The 19,199-nt window shown below is 38.4% G+C and overlaps 1 long non-coding RNA gene across 1 annotated transcript; it reads right to left on the reverse strand.

Annotated features, from left to right (window-relative positions):
- Positions 1–2,449: 2,449 nt before the first annotated feature.
- LOC134514803 (uncharacterized) lies at positions 2,450–17,082 on the reverse strand. Its single transcript, XR_010070819.1, has 3 exons — positions 16,973–17,082; positions 14,409–14,551; positions 2,450–3,131 (listed from the first exon to the last, which is right to left on the reverse strand). It is a non-coding gene; the product is annotated as an uncharacterized LOC134514803 (long non-coding RNA).
- Between the last annotated feature and the right edge of the window lie 2,117 nt (positions 17,083–19,199).

Genomic DNA, 19,199 nt, shown 5'->3' on the forward strand with positions numbered 1-19,199 from the left:
GGAGCCCAAGGGAAGGTTGTTTGCTAACTCTTGTTGAAATTCAGTGGGAGTTGGGTGCTGAGACACTAAGCATCGTTGCCTTCAGCTAAACATGACACTTCCAAATCCACTGCGTTCTGCGTTCTGTCCCAACAAAAAACTGCATCTGAGCTCTGACAAGCAATCACATTTTCTTCCATGTTACTCAATGAATTTGGAATAGAATTAGCATCAAACGAGAGCAAAATCATGTTCCCATGTAATCCTTGGAACACATCGGGCGTTTTCCAGTATAAAACTATACTCACATGAGTAACAATGCTAAAATCAGAGGACTTACTCATGCAAACAGGAACTGGAAATTTAGACCCATAGTATTTTACTGTAAAATTTTTTACAGGAAGAATGGTACTCAGGTAGACTATATCCAGCTATGACAAAAGCAAACATGCCAACTAGAATGAGGTTTACAAAAATCAAATTATTTGTCAATAACAGGTAATGGGGTCATACTAAGATTAGCAGCTTTTTTATAAAGCAGAATACAAAAACATTTTTATCACTGATGTGATTTCACTGTAAAGGCTACCCTCTTTCTGCAGCTCTTCATAGTGTTTCACTTACCAACATTCAGTAATGCACAGTACATTTTATGCACTAAATTTTCCTTTCAAGCTCAATGCACTAAGGAAGAGTAACTCCAAAAGAGACTAGAGCTTCTGGGTTTAAATTTAACACTATTTAAGGAAAGCAAACCTTTGCTAGGGGATATAACTGTTAACATTGTGATTTTTCAAGCCTAAGGTTTCTAATGGGGTTTGACTGTTCCAGAGATAACATTTGTTTTCCTAGGTAACATATTTCAAGTCATATTATGAGCAACCGTTACAAAATTTTAGTGTAATGTGAAATACTGTAATGTCAGATAGCATTATTTATCTGCTTAATATGACTAAAACCATTAATTGCTGGGAGCCATACTTCATCCCAGCAACATGAAAACCCATTTTGTGCCTATCTTGTCAGTTATTGCCGATTTTCTTAATGAATTGTGACGTAGTGAAATTCTGTTGGGAAACGTGTTTATATATTTCCAATAGCAGGTTCTGTATGTAACTCTTATTACATAGATCCTCCATTAACTCAATGTTTTCATTATGCCTATGCCACAACATATCAAACGTACCTTACTTCGATATCTGGAATAGCCATTATTATTGCACATGCAGTTTTAATTATTAGAGTTGATGAAATGAACTAAGTGGCTAATGTTCTTTGTCTTATATTTCCATTTAATGATTCAATCAGGTTAAATCTATCTCCTGTTCCAATCAAGGTACTGTACATAACTCCCTGAGGAAAGGAGAATGCAGCTCATCCTGATCTAATTACACTGACACAAGTATCTTACAGTAGTTGCGTAATGCTTTACTGTTTGCAGTGCGGAAGTTGATCTCGATCCCGGTGAAGTTAATGGCAGAACTGCTAGTCCCTATATAGTGGAACTAAGGCCTTTGCCACCCAAAGGCAAGCAGAACGATAGGAGGGTGTGACATGAGGTTAGAAATAACCTTAGGACCATCAGATCCTGATCTCCTTACTACTGAACACTAACTTTTAGAAATTTAGGCGGATTCATACCCATGTAAGATATTTAGGGCATAAATCTAGTTCATGGAAGACACTGTCTAATGTTTTACTGGTCTGTTCAAGTAAACTTAGCCATTTTACTGAGCGGTGGTGGCGTCACTGCTTGGCAGCACGTTACCATTAGCAAATGGAACTAGTTTTACAGGGGGGCAGAAGGAGACACAGAAAACATTTCAAGGCTGAAGATTTTGCAAAACCTGACTCAGCTTGTAGTCAAACACTTGGAATCATCCACCACTAATCAGCAGTGGTCTCTTTTCATTACTCCAATTTAGTGTGTGCTATATTCCAATTAATATGTCCAGCAAGAAGCGTATTAACCATACTTGCTAATTACAAAGGGAGAATTTAGGATTATTTTGCACTGAAGTTTCAGGCACCAGTAAGACTGATGTCCCTCAAACTCAAGTGCTGCATAGATTATTCCAAACATGGTGAATTTCAGATCAACCTCCGAAGAAAAAGGTACCAGCTTTCCCATAGTATGAAACAGTGTGCAAGGGGCATACGTGCGTACGTGACATAACAGGCAATTTCACACCTGCATTCTGTCTCTCCACAGGATAAAGTAAAATATCTTCAACAGATGGGAGCGCCTCTTCACTATGCCAGTGACAAGAATACAATTATCATGTATGTGCATTACTACTCCTATTGATAATTAAGGGATATCCATCTCCAGCACAAGTGTTGACTCCGGCAAGCAGAGTTGTGGAGCTCAGTTTCATAGAATGCACGTGTGTCGTTTTCCTTGTGGAAGAATTTATTTCGTAATCATGAATTGTCCAAACATGCTGTGGTCGGCTAGCGTTTAGTATTTGCTTGAGTGTTTTGTAATTGGCCTCACATTTGTGAAGTTGGTCACATTTGTGGTCTGAAACCACCATATACCTGAAATTCCAGGACCAGCTACATAGAACAAGTCATAGCATGATACTGAATCTGAATAGTAATTAAGGGTGACACACACATTAGAAATGACAATGTTTCATCATATCAACAAGATCTTAGATACACATCAAGACACTTTCACAGTTAAGTGGGAAATCTTTTCTTAATATGGGAATAGCTCGACAGCCTTTAAAATGAAAGTCCATTGGATCAAGGGCAGTACAAAAACTTAACGAAAAATTAGTATAGCTTTTGAAGACGTACCTTAAAATCTCAGTAAAGCTCCTTGGTGCTTTTGTGGATGGTGTCACAGAAACGTAAGTTGATAATCCCATAGCACATGCCACATTCTCAAACAATTCTAGTACAGCACTGTCCAAGAAACAGGCATCACTGAAGAAGCTGCATTCATACCCAACAGATTGATGAGGTTTAGGTAAAGATAAAGCTACACAGTAGGCTGCTCCAGCATGTAGTGTCTTCTCCCACCTAAGGCTGCTGGTGGATTCTGAGGAAATTTGATAGGTACATGATGACAAATGCTGTGTTGGTCATCGTGAATCCCAGCACGAGGATTGAAGTTAACAAGTTGATTAACAAGGCTGTAGTACCTAGGAAAAAAAAAAAAAAGTCAGGTACTGAGCATGATGTTCTTGGAACTTCATGGGACATATCTTGTGTTTGTTTAAAAGCCAGTGAATTTAATGTTTTGGGAACAAAAAAAAAGCAGGGGCAGGGGGAGGGCGTTTAGCATTACATCAACTGTAAGGTAACACAGACATACCAAGAATAGTACTGACTAGATTTACAGGTTAGACACCTCCCCCCTAAATTACTCTCAATGATGTACTTTAGGAAGGTAGAATATTGACGTCTGCACACCGGGCAAACAACCCCGCTTTGGGACAACACCAATGCCCCCCCCAACTTTAAATTCAGCTAAACAGTTGGGGGTTCCTGCTGATATTGCTTTCACTGCATCTCACAGGGCCTTGGTTGGTGGGACACAGAAAAGAAAGGAATGCTACTTGACAATTCAGCAAAGGAAGAGGTGCAAAAGCATTCAGATAGCTAAAACTTCCTGAAACCTTTAGTTGGTAACATTTAGATGAAACATTTAAAAATCACAGGGGGGATTTTTTTTTGAAGGTGAATTCACAAGTGAATTCCACGGGCAGTAGAAATGAAGGGAAAAAGAGTGGCTGGAGAGGTGTCCTTGAATGAAATAAAACCAAAAGCTTCTCCATTCCTGCTCTTCGTTTAGAAGATTTTGTATCAATTTCTTTGCCTGGGTCTTCCTGCTCTTTCTTTGTCCTCAAGTTTTAAATTCAGTTAACAGTGCAGACATAACATTTCTGGGACACCCCAAGCCTCCCCAGTTACCAGTAACTTTGAAGGGCTTTATGCTGAAGAAAGGAAGCTTTCCCAACTATTGCATCTGCTCTGAACTGGATACAGCAAAGTACAGTTAAACAAGAAACCAAATGCAAGATTCTAGAAAGTATTATTCCCATCTATATTTGTAAACAAATAGGTGTCTAACTTGGAGCAGACAGATTTAGGGTTATACTGAGTTGGAATATTTACTTTACTACAAAAACATTTAAAACTGAACTCTATACAAGAAAAAGATTTGTATACTTCTTGTAGGCTACAGAGTTCTGTTTCCCTAGAGACAATAAATGCCATAACTCACACTTGAGTTTAGTCAAACTAGCACCTTGTGAAGCAAATGTTTCCTGACTTGGTCTTTCTTCAGCGTAGTTGCATTACCATTAAAATTCTAGGACACCTTCCTGAGCTAACAATCAAATCCCATGACTTGATAAAAATCTGTTATATCGGCTCTATAATTGCTGCATGTGCTGGGTGCAAAGTTTGGAAACTCTCAATCATCACAAAAAGGTTATGAAATTATTGCGGTATAAAAAGAACCTTTCAAAAGCCTTGCTATCAATAAGCATTAGGTTTACAGAACAGTTATGTAGATATCTGAACGGATATAACAAATCTTTTCCCCTCCTTTTGCAAGGAAATAAGTTTTTCACATTTGCTACCCCAAGGCTTGTAAAAAGGGAGTTGCATACCCACGTTAAAATGGGATAAACACAACATGTAAATATCAAATATTATACACAACATAGATCTAACCAAAGTTTATTCAAATAATCTGTGTATTACAATCAGGAACTTGGGGCTAAGGTAGGTTTTCCCCTAAATCAGACTGCATCTCTGGTGCAGCTTTGCAGTGCATTCAGAGAATTTTCTAGGCGTGTAACTGTGGTGTAAATAACCATTAGCTTGATAGCGGGAACCTAGGTCCAAAATACAGTCAATATAGACAAGTAGGGCCCCCTCAACTACAGCTTCAGAAGGTATAATTATGGGTGCATAAAGCAGACAGTGCAAATATCCTCTCTTTATGTTTCTGCATCCCTTCATAACATACACAAACAGTTGAAATAAAACAGGCAAGATGAAGAGCAATGAGAAACGACATGATGAAATACCGCCTTTAAAATCTACTTTATTCAACTGGAAACAAAACATTTTAAAAGGTGATAATGCTCTAAAAGCTATTTAACTCACCAGCCAAATCAAACTGACCAAAATCTAATTTATTCCTTGTCTTGTTTAGCAGATGCTTAAAAGATCAATATAGTTGTCTCTGTAGATCGGCATGAAATATTAACCAGTCTGAGTGTTCTGAAGCTTTTTACAACATATTCAGCCTCATTAAACATTAAACAGCTTTGAAATATAAATACAAAATAACTATCAGCTTCCTATCCTTCAGACACAGAACAAAGGTAGCTCAAATGTGGGAAGCAGGAGGAGAAAATATTAAATGAACTGGGAATTCACAGACAAGTTAGCTTAGGAAAGCTATCAGTATGAATTGACTCAATCAGCTACACTTTACCATAAGGAAAGATAATATTGCAATATCAGAAGAATATCTGCTAAGGAACAAAATAATAGTGTGACATTTATAGCATGAGAAATTAATAAAAATATGCCTCTGACCACAAATATAATCATTTTAAGCCCAGTCCTCATTTATACCCCAGCTCTTTTCACCCCTTATATTGCTATAAGACCCACTCCATGGGTTCAGTGAGAACGAAGCCCTCTTCTCTCTTCTCTGCTTTTCATTACTGTCTGGTATGTTAAAAATATCTGGGCAATACAGCAGAAAAGAGTTTCAGGTTCACTAAAGGGAAATGTCAGCTTTGGAAATCACTGAAAGTAACCGGACATAAACTGTCAAAATAAGTCAGCAAAACAGTGTGGTTATTGTCAGTGCGTAACTCAAATCTGCAATCCGAGATATGGCTAAAGGTTATAGACAATATAGCAAGATGGTTCTACTATGATGTATAGATCAACTAATTCAGCTAAAAATCCTGCTTCATTTTAATATGTGCAGCACATTGAACACCTTTTCCTCCCATTTATCTGCTTGTTTTATTATTACTGCATACCAATAGTGAAGAATAAAATTGAACCTCACATAGCATTGCCTTTACCACTGCAGTCTGTCAGGGTCTACAAAGGAGCTTTTTATGCAGCTTTCTTATTTCTCCTTCTTCTAGTGCTGTTAGTATTGATATCGGACCAGACATACCAGCATTAGAATTTATTACAGCTGCCTTCTTTCAGTTTGGCAAGATGGTAACAGCCAGAAGTGAAACTGTAGGATTCATTCCCCTGCAGAGATACTAGATTTTGTAAACAGTAGACTGAGCTATTAAGTTAGAACTATCAAATTTTCTTAGACAACGTGATAGTAGGAATACCATCAATCAGTCATTGCAAGAACCATAAGGAGTTGAGAGTGAAACTAAGAAACTAATTCGGTACACCTAGAGGCAAAAAAAATATTTTTAAAATAGGTATTTTTAAAATTTTGTGGCATAAGCAAGATATCAGTGGGCTCACATAAAGAATAAGTGTATCAGACACATTAAGAAATGATGTTCAAATAGCATTTGACATTGGGCTATTTTTGCTGCATTCTCAGAATAGAACTGAAAACATACTTTTGCATTCTACTGTGTACTTTTATACTTCACCCGCATGCTACACTGTTAACAGGCGTTGATTAGAAAAGCATCAAATCACGTGTTTTACATTTATTTGCATGCCAAATTTTCAGATGTGCTTTGTGGATAGGGTTACACCATCTCCAAAAACACGTTTTAAAATTAAATTAAAAAAAATGTGTTTCATGGGAGAAGTTTACACGCATTGTGAGCGGAGCCCGGCACCTTCCAATGTAGTCAGAGGGGCAAGTCGCAGCCTAACCGCAGCGCAGGCTTGAGGAGGGCAAGCAAAGCCTTAGATTTCCTGCACCCTCTTTAGTTCTGCACCATCCCACCTTGCTCCTGGGTAAAAATCAGAACAATCTGTTTTAAAAACAGACCTGTGTTACCAGAACCACAGTCGTTCCTTCCCTGTTATGCCTTTTTTTTTTTTAATTTAATTGATGCATGGGGGATACACAGAGCTGCCTCCTGAGCTCCACTGAGCAGAGGCACTTATGCAAGGAGTCGCTCACATTTCTTACGGCCACGAAGGAGCACAATGAAGCCATAACAAGGCACGTGGATGAGGCTGCGTGATGCAAAGTGGAACGTACAAAATTAATGTAACAGCTTAAGGAGCACTGTGTGGTGCCTTGCTTGCTTCTTTAATCTGAGTGCTTTGCCTAAATTGCAGGTCCTACAGGTTGTTTGGGAAGAAAGGTAATTTGACAGTAGTGTCAAGCATTTCTTTGATACCATGGAACAACACAGAGGAGTCGAGCAAGACAGAGCTTTCTTGCTGAGATTGCCACAGCGCTTTTATCCAAAAATCCTCTTCTCTCAAGGGTATGCTCTTGTGTCATCCTTGTATCTCACTGAGCTTCTGGCATACAGAAAACAAGCCAAACACTGGAATTAGAAGGTCACCTAAGTGCTATGAAATTGGCATTGAGACAGGATAGAAGAAGCAGGCAAAAAAATGGGGATATATAGGCAGCAGTAGTACTGCAAAGGGAAAGGATTTTAGCTATCCAGCTGCTCTCGAATCAAACCTGGAAAACTCGCCTTTGCACAGATTAAATCTGTTTCACTTTTTGTGCCCTGCCCCCCTTGAAAATTTGAGAAAGATGAAAAACACTAGTGCCAAATTTACTGTAAATATCTGCTCAGGGAAGGTGTAACAGCCTGCTTTGATCAAGTTGCACTTAGAGTTCTCTTCAACATCCATCCAAACGCAGTTTCTGGAATGCCTTCTTTGAAGTCCACACAGCTAAAATTTTTAACTGGGCAGTCTCTCATTACCTTATTACTACAGTATCTTTTTTCTGATAACAGATTTGCACCCGCACATGCTCAGCTCAAAGCAGAGCCAACAACTCCACTCCCTCCACTCCAACAAACTCCAAGCGATTCATCTTCACTTTCAAAGCTCTTCACAGCCTACAGTTCCCAATCTCTCTGATCTCTCACCCACTGCTGGAAGTTTTATTCCTGTCATTCACCCACGACACAAACGGTTCATTTTTTAAAGGGCAAATAGAAGTAAAAAATTTGGGGTGTATGTTCCCATGCCGTTCCTCATATTTGAGAAGGTTTTCTAAATATCTCGTCTCACAATGCTGTCCCAAAGCTCTCCTCAGCCATGATGTAATGTATGTATACGTGTACATAAAATGTAACCGCAACCAGCACGTCACAATGTTTTCTTTACCAGCAAGACAAAATGGAGAAGAAGAAACAAAGCTCTCTAATACACCAATTGACATTTCAGAGGGTGAGGAGGAAGAAACTTCTTAAGACTTCCACCAGTCCCATCCTGGGCATTGAACACAGCCTGCACGCGTTCCTTCTTTTGCCTCCACCCATGTGCTTTCCTTTTTCTTGTGCTGTAAATTCTTCAGCAATGTCTTTTGGCTTGGTGCTGGTACAGTGCTTAGGATAGTGAAATTGTGCCTCATCACTCAGATTCCTAAGAGTTACAGTAATACAAATAATAAAACAACCACAGTTTTAACTACTTGACTAAAATTCATACCTCAAGACCACCAAACCATGAAGAAATAGCATACAGGGGAGAGAGAAAACAATCACACAGATCAGAATGGCACATCACAAATGCATCCACCCTCAGATTGTGTTAATTGGTATGGCTCCAAAAATATATTTTATCTCTCTTTTAATGTACCTATTCTCATTTACATTCATAGCCACTGTTTAAAATAAATTTGGCTGTAAATAATCCTCCTAGATAAAAAGGAACACTGAATAAAGGATCCCTATACCATTTTTTTGCTGCTGTAGAGGACACGTAATGATATGTGTGCAGCACCATATGAAAGACAGATGACAAAGCAAATTCTTCAGCTGTTTGGATTAAAACAGAATAAAAGTGTTTACATATATATGTATATTTCCTTCAGTGAGGCCTATAAAGATAGCCTGGCACTGCTGTATCTTCCATTGTCTCTAGAAGAATTGAAAAACTATTTAAGATCAGGACAAGGACAGGTACACACATATCAGAGGGCAGTGAGAATGCCATCAAAACATGTCAATAGGAATAAGAGAGCTCTCTTGGAACGTCCTAATAGAAATCTATGGCCTACTCAAAAGCCTTTGAAACTCTGCTTACTATCAGTTACTGGTAGTTTAAAAAAAAAAAAAAAAAAGAAAAAAAAAAGAGTTCCTGGAGCAGATCTTCTAATTAAACTTCTTTTTCTTTAGGAGTTATAAGTTATATGATTATTTGATACATATATAATTAGATACAAGCACACGTAGAACACAGATGAACTACCAGCAGCAAAGTCACTTGATCACTTATTATCTTGAAGTGTCTGATATTCTTCAGTATGTTTATTTTCAGAAGGCATCGTGCTAGATTTGCAAACAGGCTGGAAAAAACTAATTAGAACTAACTATTGTTGAGAAATGTTAATGTAGAATGGAAGGCATTTAAAGAACGGTAACAGAGTTTAAAATATAAGTTCATTCCAGTAAATCAGTGTCAAAATGACAAGAGAAGCCAACATGGCTCAAGACAGATATGTGGAACAATACATAAGATAAACAAAAAAGCTTTTGAACCCATACACAGAATATGAGAAGTGAAAGATTTGATTAAGTATTAAAAGAAAAAGGCTAAACCAAATGAAACAAATCCAAAAGTGAATCATGCAGCTCAAAATCTCTCAGTATGAGGGTTTTTTTCCGGTTTGTTTTGGTTTGTTTGTTTGGTTTTTGTTTTTGGTTTTTTTTTTTTCATTATTTGTTTTTAAATCAGAACAAGCCCAAAGAATTTGGAATTCACTTTCCAGAACGAGAGTGAAAAAGATCAAACTGCAATACAGTGACAACCAGAAATATTTAAAGAATTAATTGGTTACTATTCTAAGATACAACTGTGGTGCAACACACCTGAACAAGGGAGTTTTAAGGCTTTTCCCCACCTTTACTGCTTTTTTGTATCAATGCAAATTATGCACTGACAGCACCCACCAAGGGCAAGTACTTTAACTCACATTCAGGCAAAATGAAGAAGCAGCAGAGTTGATCACCCTGTGAAGCACCACCAGTGCATAACCAACCTCACTTCTGTACTAGCGGACATTCGAGAGGCAATTCCTTGCCTTGGTTTTTGCAGTTACTGCACCGCACGTTCACTCAGCATAAGCGAAGGTCCTTCTTCTCACAGACTGGAATTATCGGTGCGTGATGACTGGGAGCTGTACACATTTCCTGGTTAAGGTGCTTAAGAAGCTTTGGCGGAGCACGTGGCTGTAACTCATTGCACGCACTGTCCTCCCCCATCTCAGTCCCAGAGCATTCCCAGCACGTTACCTCTGGTTGACATGAAAGCAGATGGCATGGACTATGCCAGCCCTTCACTATGACTGCTTTACAACAGGTTACTGGGACAAAGGGGACTTAGCAGACCTATTTGGCTCCTTAACCTGTAATAATGATAAAAAGTGGAAAGGTGAAGTTTTTCATGATAACTGGGCTCTACTGAATTAAGAGACCTATGATAGCATTGGTTTTTTGCATGATTTGTCTAGATCAAAGTAAACTTCTGAGAGAAACAAATTAAAATTACCAGCATGCTGGGTGTTCTATAGATCTTCCTTAATCTTTCCGGCAACACTTCGCATAACTTTGACTTCACACGTAAACCAGAGCTATATCCTAAAAGACTTCACTGCTCTTTTAGTCTGAGCTTTCTAACTTTGATTAGACAACTAAGCGAAGGATGCGGCCAATATATTGGCATATCTTGATGTAACCAGTCAGAAGAATTTAGTGCTTGATCCACTGATAATGTGAACCATGCCAACTTTTTCCTGATACAACTTATTTTCCCTATCAGCTCAGAGGTAATGGCAATTGACCCTTATCGTTTGCCCTCCTACGTGAACAGCTCGTGCCAGGGAGTGGGGCTATTATGCCCCTTTCTTCCCTTGCAAAAGGATCCACAGCTACTTATAACCGAGCCCTAAGGAAGCCCGCAGACTATACATGAGATATCCAAGAGAGCAAAAAAAAGCGGGAACAGAAATTGAGAGAAGTCTTCACCGACACTTTACAAGTTCATGTAGTTCAGGAGAGATCCCTGAAGACAAGAAAGAGACCATCATAATGCCATTAGTTAAGGGAAAGCCTGGGGATACTGAAAACCTACGTAGGGAGAACTTAAAAATCATTTTAGAAAACCAAGTGAGGGAAACACTTTAAACAAGCACACTAGTGGTTCAATTAAGTGTTTCAGAGATGCCTGTAGGAGAAAATCTCCAAGGATATTACCACTAGGATAGACAAAGGGAAGCAATGGGAAGCTGGTGTGGAGATGCTCAGAATCATTTCCCCAAGTTTCATATTGGAAGCTAAATGCATTAAAAAATTTAGCACAGCAAATGTATTCCAGAAATGTGTACAAAGTGCATCCAATAAGCTGTTTAATCAGGGCAAACAGTGGGTTAGGTTAATAATTTTACAAACAGAATCAGCACTGAAATGCAAAGAAAAGCAAATCTTGCTTAATAAGGTGGCTGAGGGGGATAAGAGATCGTTTACTTTTCAATAAAATAATTAGGACATTTGTTGAAGAGAAGACGCAAGTCCTCTTAGGAAGAAGTCTGCTCATCAATCTATCAAAGAATCCAGAATGAAAGCAAAAAAGCAGAAAAAAAAAAGTTGTAAGTAAAGCTGCTTTAAATTATTAATAAAGAATTATACGTGGACTGACCAAGTGCTTTCCAAGACAAAGAATACAATTCAGTGTAAATAATACGGTGTAGATATTACTTAATTATGCATTTTTTCATTAATTTTTTTTTCTTTTAACAAGGTTGAGGTTTTTTTGGGGTGTGGTGGAATTTAACAATAAATAAGGGTACAGAATTAAAAAGATCAGCAAACTTTATCATTTAGACCTTTCTTTTTCCAAAACAGGGTTACATTTCCCCTAGAAGCTCAAACATAGGTATTTTCCATCCACCAACTAGTGTGCATTTTGCAGCCCCCAAACTGAGCCCCTCACTTAAGTGCCGACTTATTCAACAGAGAAATCTAAAAGCTTCCTCACCCACCACCAATGGCATGAACTACTGTGCCACATACTCCCACATCCATTCTCCACGATCATAGCTGTATGGCCTTCATTTAAAATTAGGTCTGCATTTGCTACTGCCTGGTTCACAGGGAATGGGAGGTTTTTACTGTAACTACAAGCCTTTAGCTCTAGCTGCAGTCCCAAGCTTTTAGCTTGGAGGAATCCAGTCTGATTTCCCATGTGTTGAACAAATATCAGAGGTCACATAAAGAGAGAATATATGGATCTATAGGAGCATAAAACCTGGGGGGAAGGAGAGAGAATAAAAACAGCTAACACCACCACAAACACTAAATAAAAGCAAGCCATTTAATAGGGTTTGAAAATACTGACTGCAAAAATTCTCTTTACCCAATATCAACCCAGCTGAAATAAATTTTTAAAAAGTGTACTACTCAGCTGTTTTCTCAAAACAGTAAACCCACATAGTCTTTTCCCAAAGATCGGCTTCTAAATAAGATGATGTCACTTCCAAAACAACTAAAAAACCCAATATAATCAAGCATAGTTTGATTGATTTTCAGCTGTAGCAAACCAATTAAACAGAAAACAATCCCTACTCCTCTTCATTTGGGAGTCATGTTCATAAATGGAAGCCATCAGCCGGACTCGTGTTGGCAGAGGTAGGAGGGACGAGGAACAGCAGAGGATGGTGCTCTGCACATTCCCCTGGCTGGGCTGGTTATCCTGCGCTCTCCTCAATCCTTGGCAGTGACTACAGCCTGCAAAATAATGGCCTCAACAGCTTCTTAGGCCACTCGCTGTTATAATCTGTATAATAAGTATTAGTTTAGCTTTTCGTATGGAAAGTTAATCCCCTAATAACATTTCAAATTACTGAACAGCGTTTGGAAAAAATCATAGCTACCATTCAGAAACCTGGGCTGCAATCAGCTACACAAGATATACAGCATTCTGTAATTAGCGCACACCTTTCAGACTTGGCTAATTACCTCTTATGAATTAAAATTGTTCCCCACCCCCACTAGCCACTATACTTGAGAGAAAAAAAAATAAAAGAAGGTAAGATAAGCTCTATACTTATAAGGTAGCTGAAAATTCAGTAAGATAATGTCACTGATTTGGTTATTTCCAGGTGAACATCAGGTTATTCAACCTAAGTGAATTTAATGATTCTGAACAGGTTGTGCAATGAATGTTCCTATAAATCACTTATAATTGCAAACATAAAAATTAAAATCAGTCTGAAGAGAGAGATAACACAGTGTTAATGATGGAAAGCAGTAGTCTACAGATAGCGGTACTGCCACTTTAATCAAGGCCATTCTGATGAGAAGCTTCTGAACCTCATGGGAATAGCACTAGGATGAAGAGGCTAGGGTGTCTAACCTGCAAGAGTTTTTCAATCACTACATGTGATTAAACACATTTCCAATAAACTGACATAAAAGCTTCAGAGTTTTCCTCTCTAATATAATGTTCTGTTACATTCCTCAGAAAGACCAAGCTCAACTTGGCTTTCCACAGCTCCTCCCCAGTATCCATTACCAGCTGGCTGTTACCCCTGTGCTGAGCTGTGGATTAGGAGATTTCCTTGTGCTAGTATCCCACGTCAGCATTTTCAATAATGCAGAGCATTTCATGTATCAAATTCCCTGTGTAGAGACCACCTCTTTTTGTATCTCGGAGTGCTGATCGGCTCAACGAAGCCATGACCTACTCATAAAAGCAGTTGGAACAACCAGAGAGGTGGTGGAGGCCCCATCCCTGGAGACATTCAAGGCCAGGCTTGATGAGGCTCTGAGCAACCTGATCTAGTTGAAGATGTCCCTGCTTACTGCAGGGGGGTTGGACTAGATGGCCTTTAAAGGTCCCTTCCAACCCAACACATTCTATGATTCTATGACCTAGATCAGGGGGAGACTTGTGCCCCAGCTCGATAGCAGTGCTGAAGTCTCCAGTTCAATCGATGGAGAGAGCGTCCTGTCCTATGACACAGGCTGACAGTCCACTGTGTCTGCCTGCCCTTCCCATCCTTTCAAGCACAAAGGCCTGTCTCATTTGTAGGTGTCGAAACACAAGGGCTGGTATAACACCTCCAGCCCTGTGGCTCCACAGTCCTCCTGGAAGTTGTCACTGCACAACCCACACAGGCCGAGTACGACAAACAGCAAAAGGATAACTGACTCCAGACCTGTCCCAAGGGCACTTCTACTACTTAGAAAAGCAACTGAAAAATATAGCTTTTACCTTCACACTGAAAAAGGGGAGGGGGTTTCTCCTCCACTTACCTGCCAAGAGCCTGTAGCAAAGGGTTACACATGCAGCAAGAAGAGTGCACATGTCCTCTGACCTGGGGTAAACGTGTTTCATTGGCTTCTAGCAGGAAACCCAGTCTTATTCACGGATCTCATCTAATGAAGAAATCCTGCACCTTTGAAAAGAAGCGCATTTTAATCGATCACCTCTTTGGAGTTTCTGAAAGATTTCATCCCCTTTTATTTTAGGCCAAAGCTTTTAGGAATATTAGCTGTGTCAAAAGGAAAAATTGAAAGCCATAGAACAGACTTTCAGAATTAGAGATGACTTGAATTTAAATCTAGGAGCCAAACTACTCTACTTTGTCCAGTATGAAGTTTGGAGCCAAGATTAAAACCAAGCTTTTTCTGGTCATAATTTAGATAAGATTGAACTTTTCTGACATTAGCCATTTTTATTAGATTTTGGCTCCAGATGAAAGAAACCTTGCAGGTACAATCATACAGCCAAATGACTAACTGCCACCCTTTGTGCCTGTTAATTATTTCTGGCCACAGCATCCTGTACATAATGGAGCACGGACACAATATGATGGCTTTGCGCCTTTTTTTTTTTTTTTTTTTAATTTGGCTTCTAGGTCAACATTTTGAGAAGTCAACACTCGCTTTGCTGAAAGTCAAGGGATAATCAGCCTGGAACACCTTGCCTTGTTTTGTGTAGGTAACTCAGTATTTGCAGCTCCCAATGACTTTTCACTGGAAATGTGAGAGCAACCATAATTACAAAATCAGGCCCAAACTGCTTCCAAATTAATCACTTCAAAACCACAGGAACTATTAAACAAATATGGACACGATGCTGGGGGGCAAAGGAGGTGGGTGGAGAAGGAATTTGATCCCTGTGAAAAACACAAACTCCTTGTCCCAAGCCACTGTATTTTATTTTTAACTTCTTCCTACTTGTCATGGGACAGAGGTATTGAAATCTTTCTATAGTATCACATTAATATCAAATCATTCCGCTTTTTTTCTTGTATGATAGCGAAGTGTAGTCACGTTAGCACATTTCATTGTAAGTTAGTAAAAATGAACATTAATATGACCTGATACTAATCCACCATGACAGAAAATTCCTAATACGATAAAACTTTCATATCATATTAGTAGAAAAAAGTCAGTTCCTGCCTGTTCCAGGTCACTTTCAATGTTGCCTTTGAGCATAAAGTAATGGCAAGCATTTGTCTGTCTGCAAAAAAGGGTCCCTAGCACTGTTCAATGGCAAAATAAAATTATATTCAAATGTGCCTTTTTTTCCCCCCCAACATGTGACTTAGCCCATTGCAGGAGAGCTCTCAAATACATCATATCAATTAGCACTCATTTCTAAATTTTAACTCTGAGTTAATCAGAATGCCGCTGTAATGAAGACCAATCTCTTTTTAAATGGTTGTTTCTTTGTATTGAAATTATAACAGCTGCAGAAATAAATATTAAATCCAACATGAATCCTATCCTTATTTTCATGCCCAGTCTTTGACAGGAAACAGTCAACCATGGGCAGCATATTCAGTGAATCCTTCAAAGAAAATGCCAGGTAGACAAATACTGTTATTTTTTTCCTGCTAGAACTCAGTAGAGGTCTGGACGAAGCAGAACCAACCCACAGCTGGCTCCACAGCAGCATGCAGTCAGCTTTCAATGGGGCAGCTTGGAGAGGCTTTGTAGGCCAACAACCATACCAGTCACACTGGCTAGTTTGAACATTACCTGTTCTTCAGGTTGTCTACATTACCATTTACGAAAGCTTAAAGTCTGATCCCATGTTTGCCATCTCTGTGATACCTCTACTTGTTTGGAGCAGGATTTGATGAGTAATCATCCTTTCCATAAGACCAAAGTGGTAAATCTAATCTAAAACATCTAAATAAGATGATCAGATATCATCTAAATAAGATATCACATGTAAATAAGAAAGTGCTTTTCAGGACTCGTTGACCATTTCCCAGAAACTAATAGAAGATTTTAGAGAAACACCACCGACTTACTACAAAGCTTTGCAAAATCTCTGAGCAAGCTGGGTCTAAATTATAATTAAATCCACTTCCTTTGTCCTTGGTGACCCAAGGGAGGAACACTTGGGTCATTCTGTCACCTGGTGTAAACTAGAGGAGCTCAATTTAAAACCAGATCTTGATGCCAATTTCCAACAAACTATTGTCTGGTTTTCCTGGTGTAGTCACTTTTTCATTGCACACTCATTACCCTGGACTGGAAGAAGAGTGGTACGATCAGGTAATCCTAAGGGCTGCAAATACTGAGCGTCCTTACACAGGCTGCATAATTCACAAGTTAGTTAGTATTACATAGAATTTAATTTTTCAACACGAGGATTTAATTTTATCAACAGAAATACATCCAGTCAACAACAAAAAAACCCCCACAACAATCTACTAATTTTATTTATCCTCCAGGGAAAAAAAAAGAAAAAAGGAACAAGGGCTCAATTCAACTGCTGTGGAATAGTACTGAAGACAAATTATGCAATGGATCATCTTAGCGTAGAGAACATCCCACAAGTCAAAGAGTGTAATACTTACTGCAGATTGTTCTTTAACTCCCATTATTAGATACCCTTCTTGTTGAAGATGCTAAAAATCCCCAAAACTTTTAAGTAACTTCACTGTTGTACCTTAAGAGGAAAAAGAAAAAAATAAGTTATTCTGATGGGAGCGGCCAGGTTACTAAAACAACAACAACAAAAAAAAAGAGCAATTTTCAGTTATATTATTGCCTGTGAAACATTACAAGTGCAAAATGTAATTACCTTAATGCTATTTTTGATATCATATCAGCAAATTACACTGAGTCCCTACTGTGACACTTATATCAGGGTAAGAATTATCCTGTTGTGAGTGTCGATCCCAGGGGAAAATGAGGCAGCATAAATGGCTGTGATTCTTGAGCAATTAGCTGCTCCAAGGCTGCAGATACTCTTATTTAAAAGATACTTATGGAATGTTTAACCTGTAAACATCTTGAACATTTACCTCCTATTTGTTTTTTCAGTAATTAAGCCTCCAGGGGATCATCCTATGTAACAAGCATTTCTTCCTTATTTTGACCCCCCTTTTTGTTTTTAATCATGAGAAAATCCCTTTCTGCTATTAAGATACACACCGTGAAATTTGGAATTGTTTGTAATAACTATGTCTTTCCATTAGTACTAATACCCTAATGCCACAGGACAACCATGTAATGTGCTGAAGGATTATGTAACTTCACGTCGAGCAAAAAGAAATTACAAGTTTCCATCACCTTTGGGAGTTACTTTTACAGTTGTCAAAGTTCTTTAAGAGCTATTTAGGGAAGAGAGAAAAAAATCAATCATTACAACTAATTTCAGATCTTAAGCATTTACTCTAGAGTCAAAGACATTGCCCTGAAAGAGCCAAAAGTAGAGACAATTGGATAAGGCAAAGGCTACATTTACACATGATGATAAAAGGCACAGGATACAAACCAGTTCTGCAGTCAGGCACCAAAGGCACATGCAGCTCTTCAAGGAAGTTTTATTTACGCAGCAAGAGGAAAGGAATATAGTATCAGTGCAACAGTACCATTTCAGCATCAAATTATTCAACAATATCTATAGCCTTACTTCAAATTTTGATGTTTATAAGCTCATGTGTTGCAAACAAAATTCTGGATGAATGTAGACCTTGTATTTTTCTGTTAATCTATCTGTACAGGTAAAAGCCAGCCCACCCTATAACTGAGAGTAACAGCACATAGAAAAATACACTTTAAAATTATAAAAGTGTGCACTTTCAAAACCATTTTCATCTCTAAGCACAAATGGAAGATAAACACATTCTGAAAAAGCATTCAGAAATCTCTTTTCCAGGCATAAGCAATAACTTTTTGTAATATTTAATTTATAGACAAAATACAACTGCACAAAAACATCAGCTTATAATTACATACTTTAAAAAAACGTAAATATAATCTTTCTCCTTGTAAAAAATATGTTTCATGACAAACAAAACATCAGTTCGACATCTCCAAATTTCTGATATACTATAATTCTGCTAAAAGTCATTCTTTCAAACTAAAATAAATTACAACTATTACCACACTTCCATCATTTTAATGCACCACTGAAGCAAACTGAAAGTATATGCTTTGGTAAACATGGAAATTATTGATTTGTTAAATGCTTTATACGGCATACAGAAGACTCACAATATTATCCATATACATGCTAAGTTATTCTACCATCTTTCTTTTACCATGATTTCCTTCCTTGACTTACAGTTGCCATACCACTCAACTTTTCTCCTGACTAATAACTACTGATTTTTCTTATATAATTAACTCTTTAGCAGATGTTATGTTCTGTTGGAAAAGAGCATCAAAAGGGTTTTCTTTACAGTAGTTAAAGGGCCTTGAAATACACCGGCAAATGCCTTAAGCTCTGTTCCAGCTGTTGGGAATTTTAAATCCAGACTTTGGGCTGTTTTTATTAACTGCATGTGTGTCACTACAGCTGCTACAGAGCTCTGTGCTGCTCGCGTGAAGCACACTTACAGAAGGTCAAAGTTGCCTTGCACCATGTTGGTGAACACTGAGCATACGCACAAAACTTATTTTTTCTTCTGGCAGGACAAGGGTCGTATCAAAAGCACAAAGTATTTGGAAACAGCAAAAATACCAAATGATGAACAACTGTGACATCTGTTGAAACATTTCTGCATTCATTCTTACACTTGCAAACTGCATCAAACTCTCATGGGTCCTATGTAATACAATAAGAAGTTATGAAGC

The sequence above is a fragment of the Chroicocephalus ridibundus genome, chromosome 4 (genome assembly GCF_963924245.1).
Source record: "Chroicocephalus ridibundus chromosome 4, bChrRid1.1, whole genome shotgun sequence".
In the NCBI taxonomy this organism is placed as follows: Eukaryota; Metazoa; Chordata; class Aves; order Charadriiformes; family Laridae; genus Chroicocephalus; species Chroicocephalus ridibundus.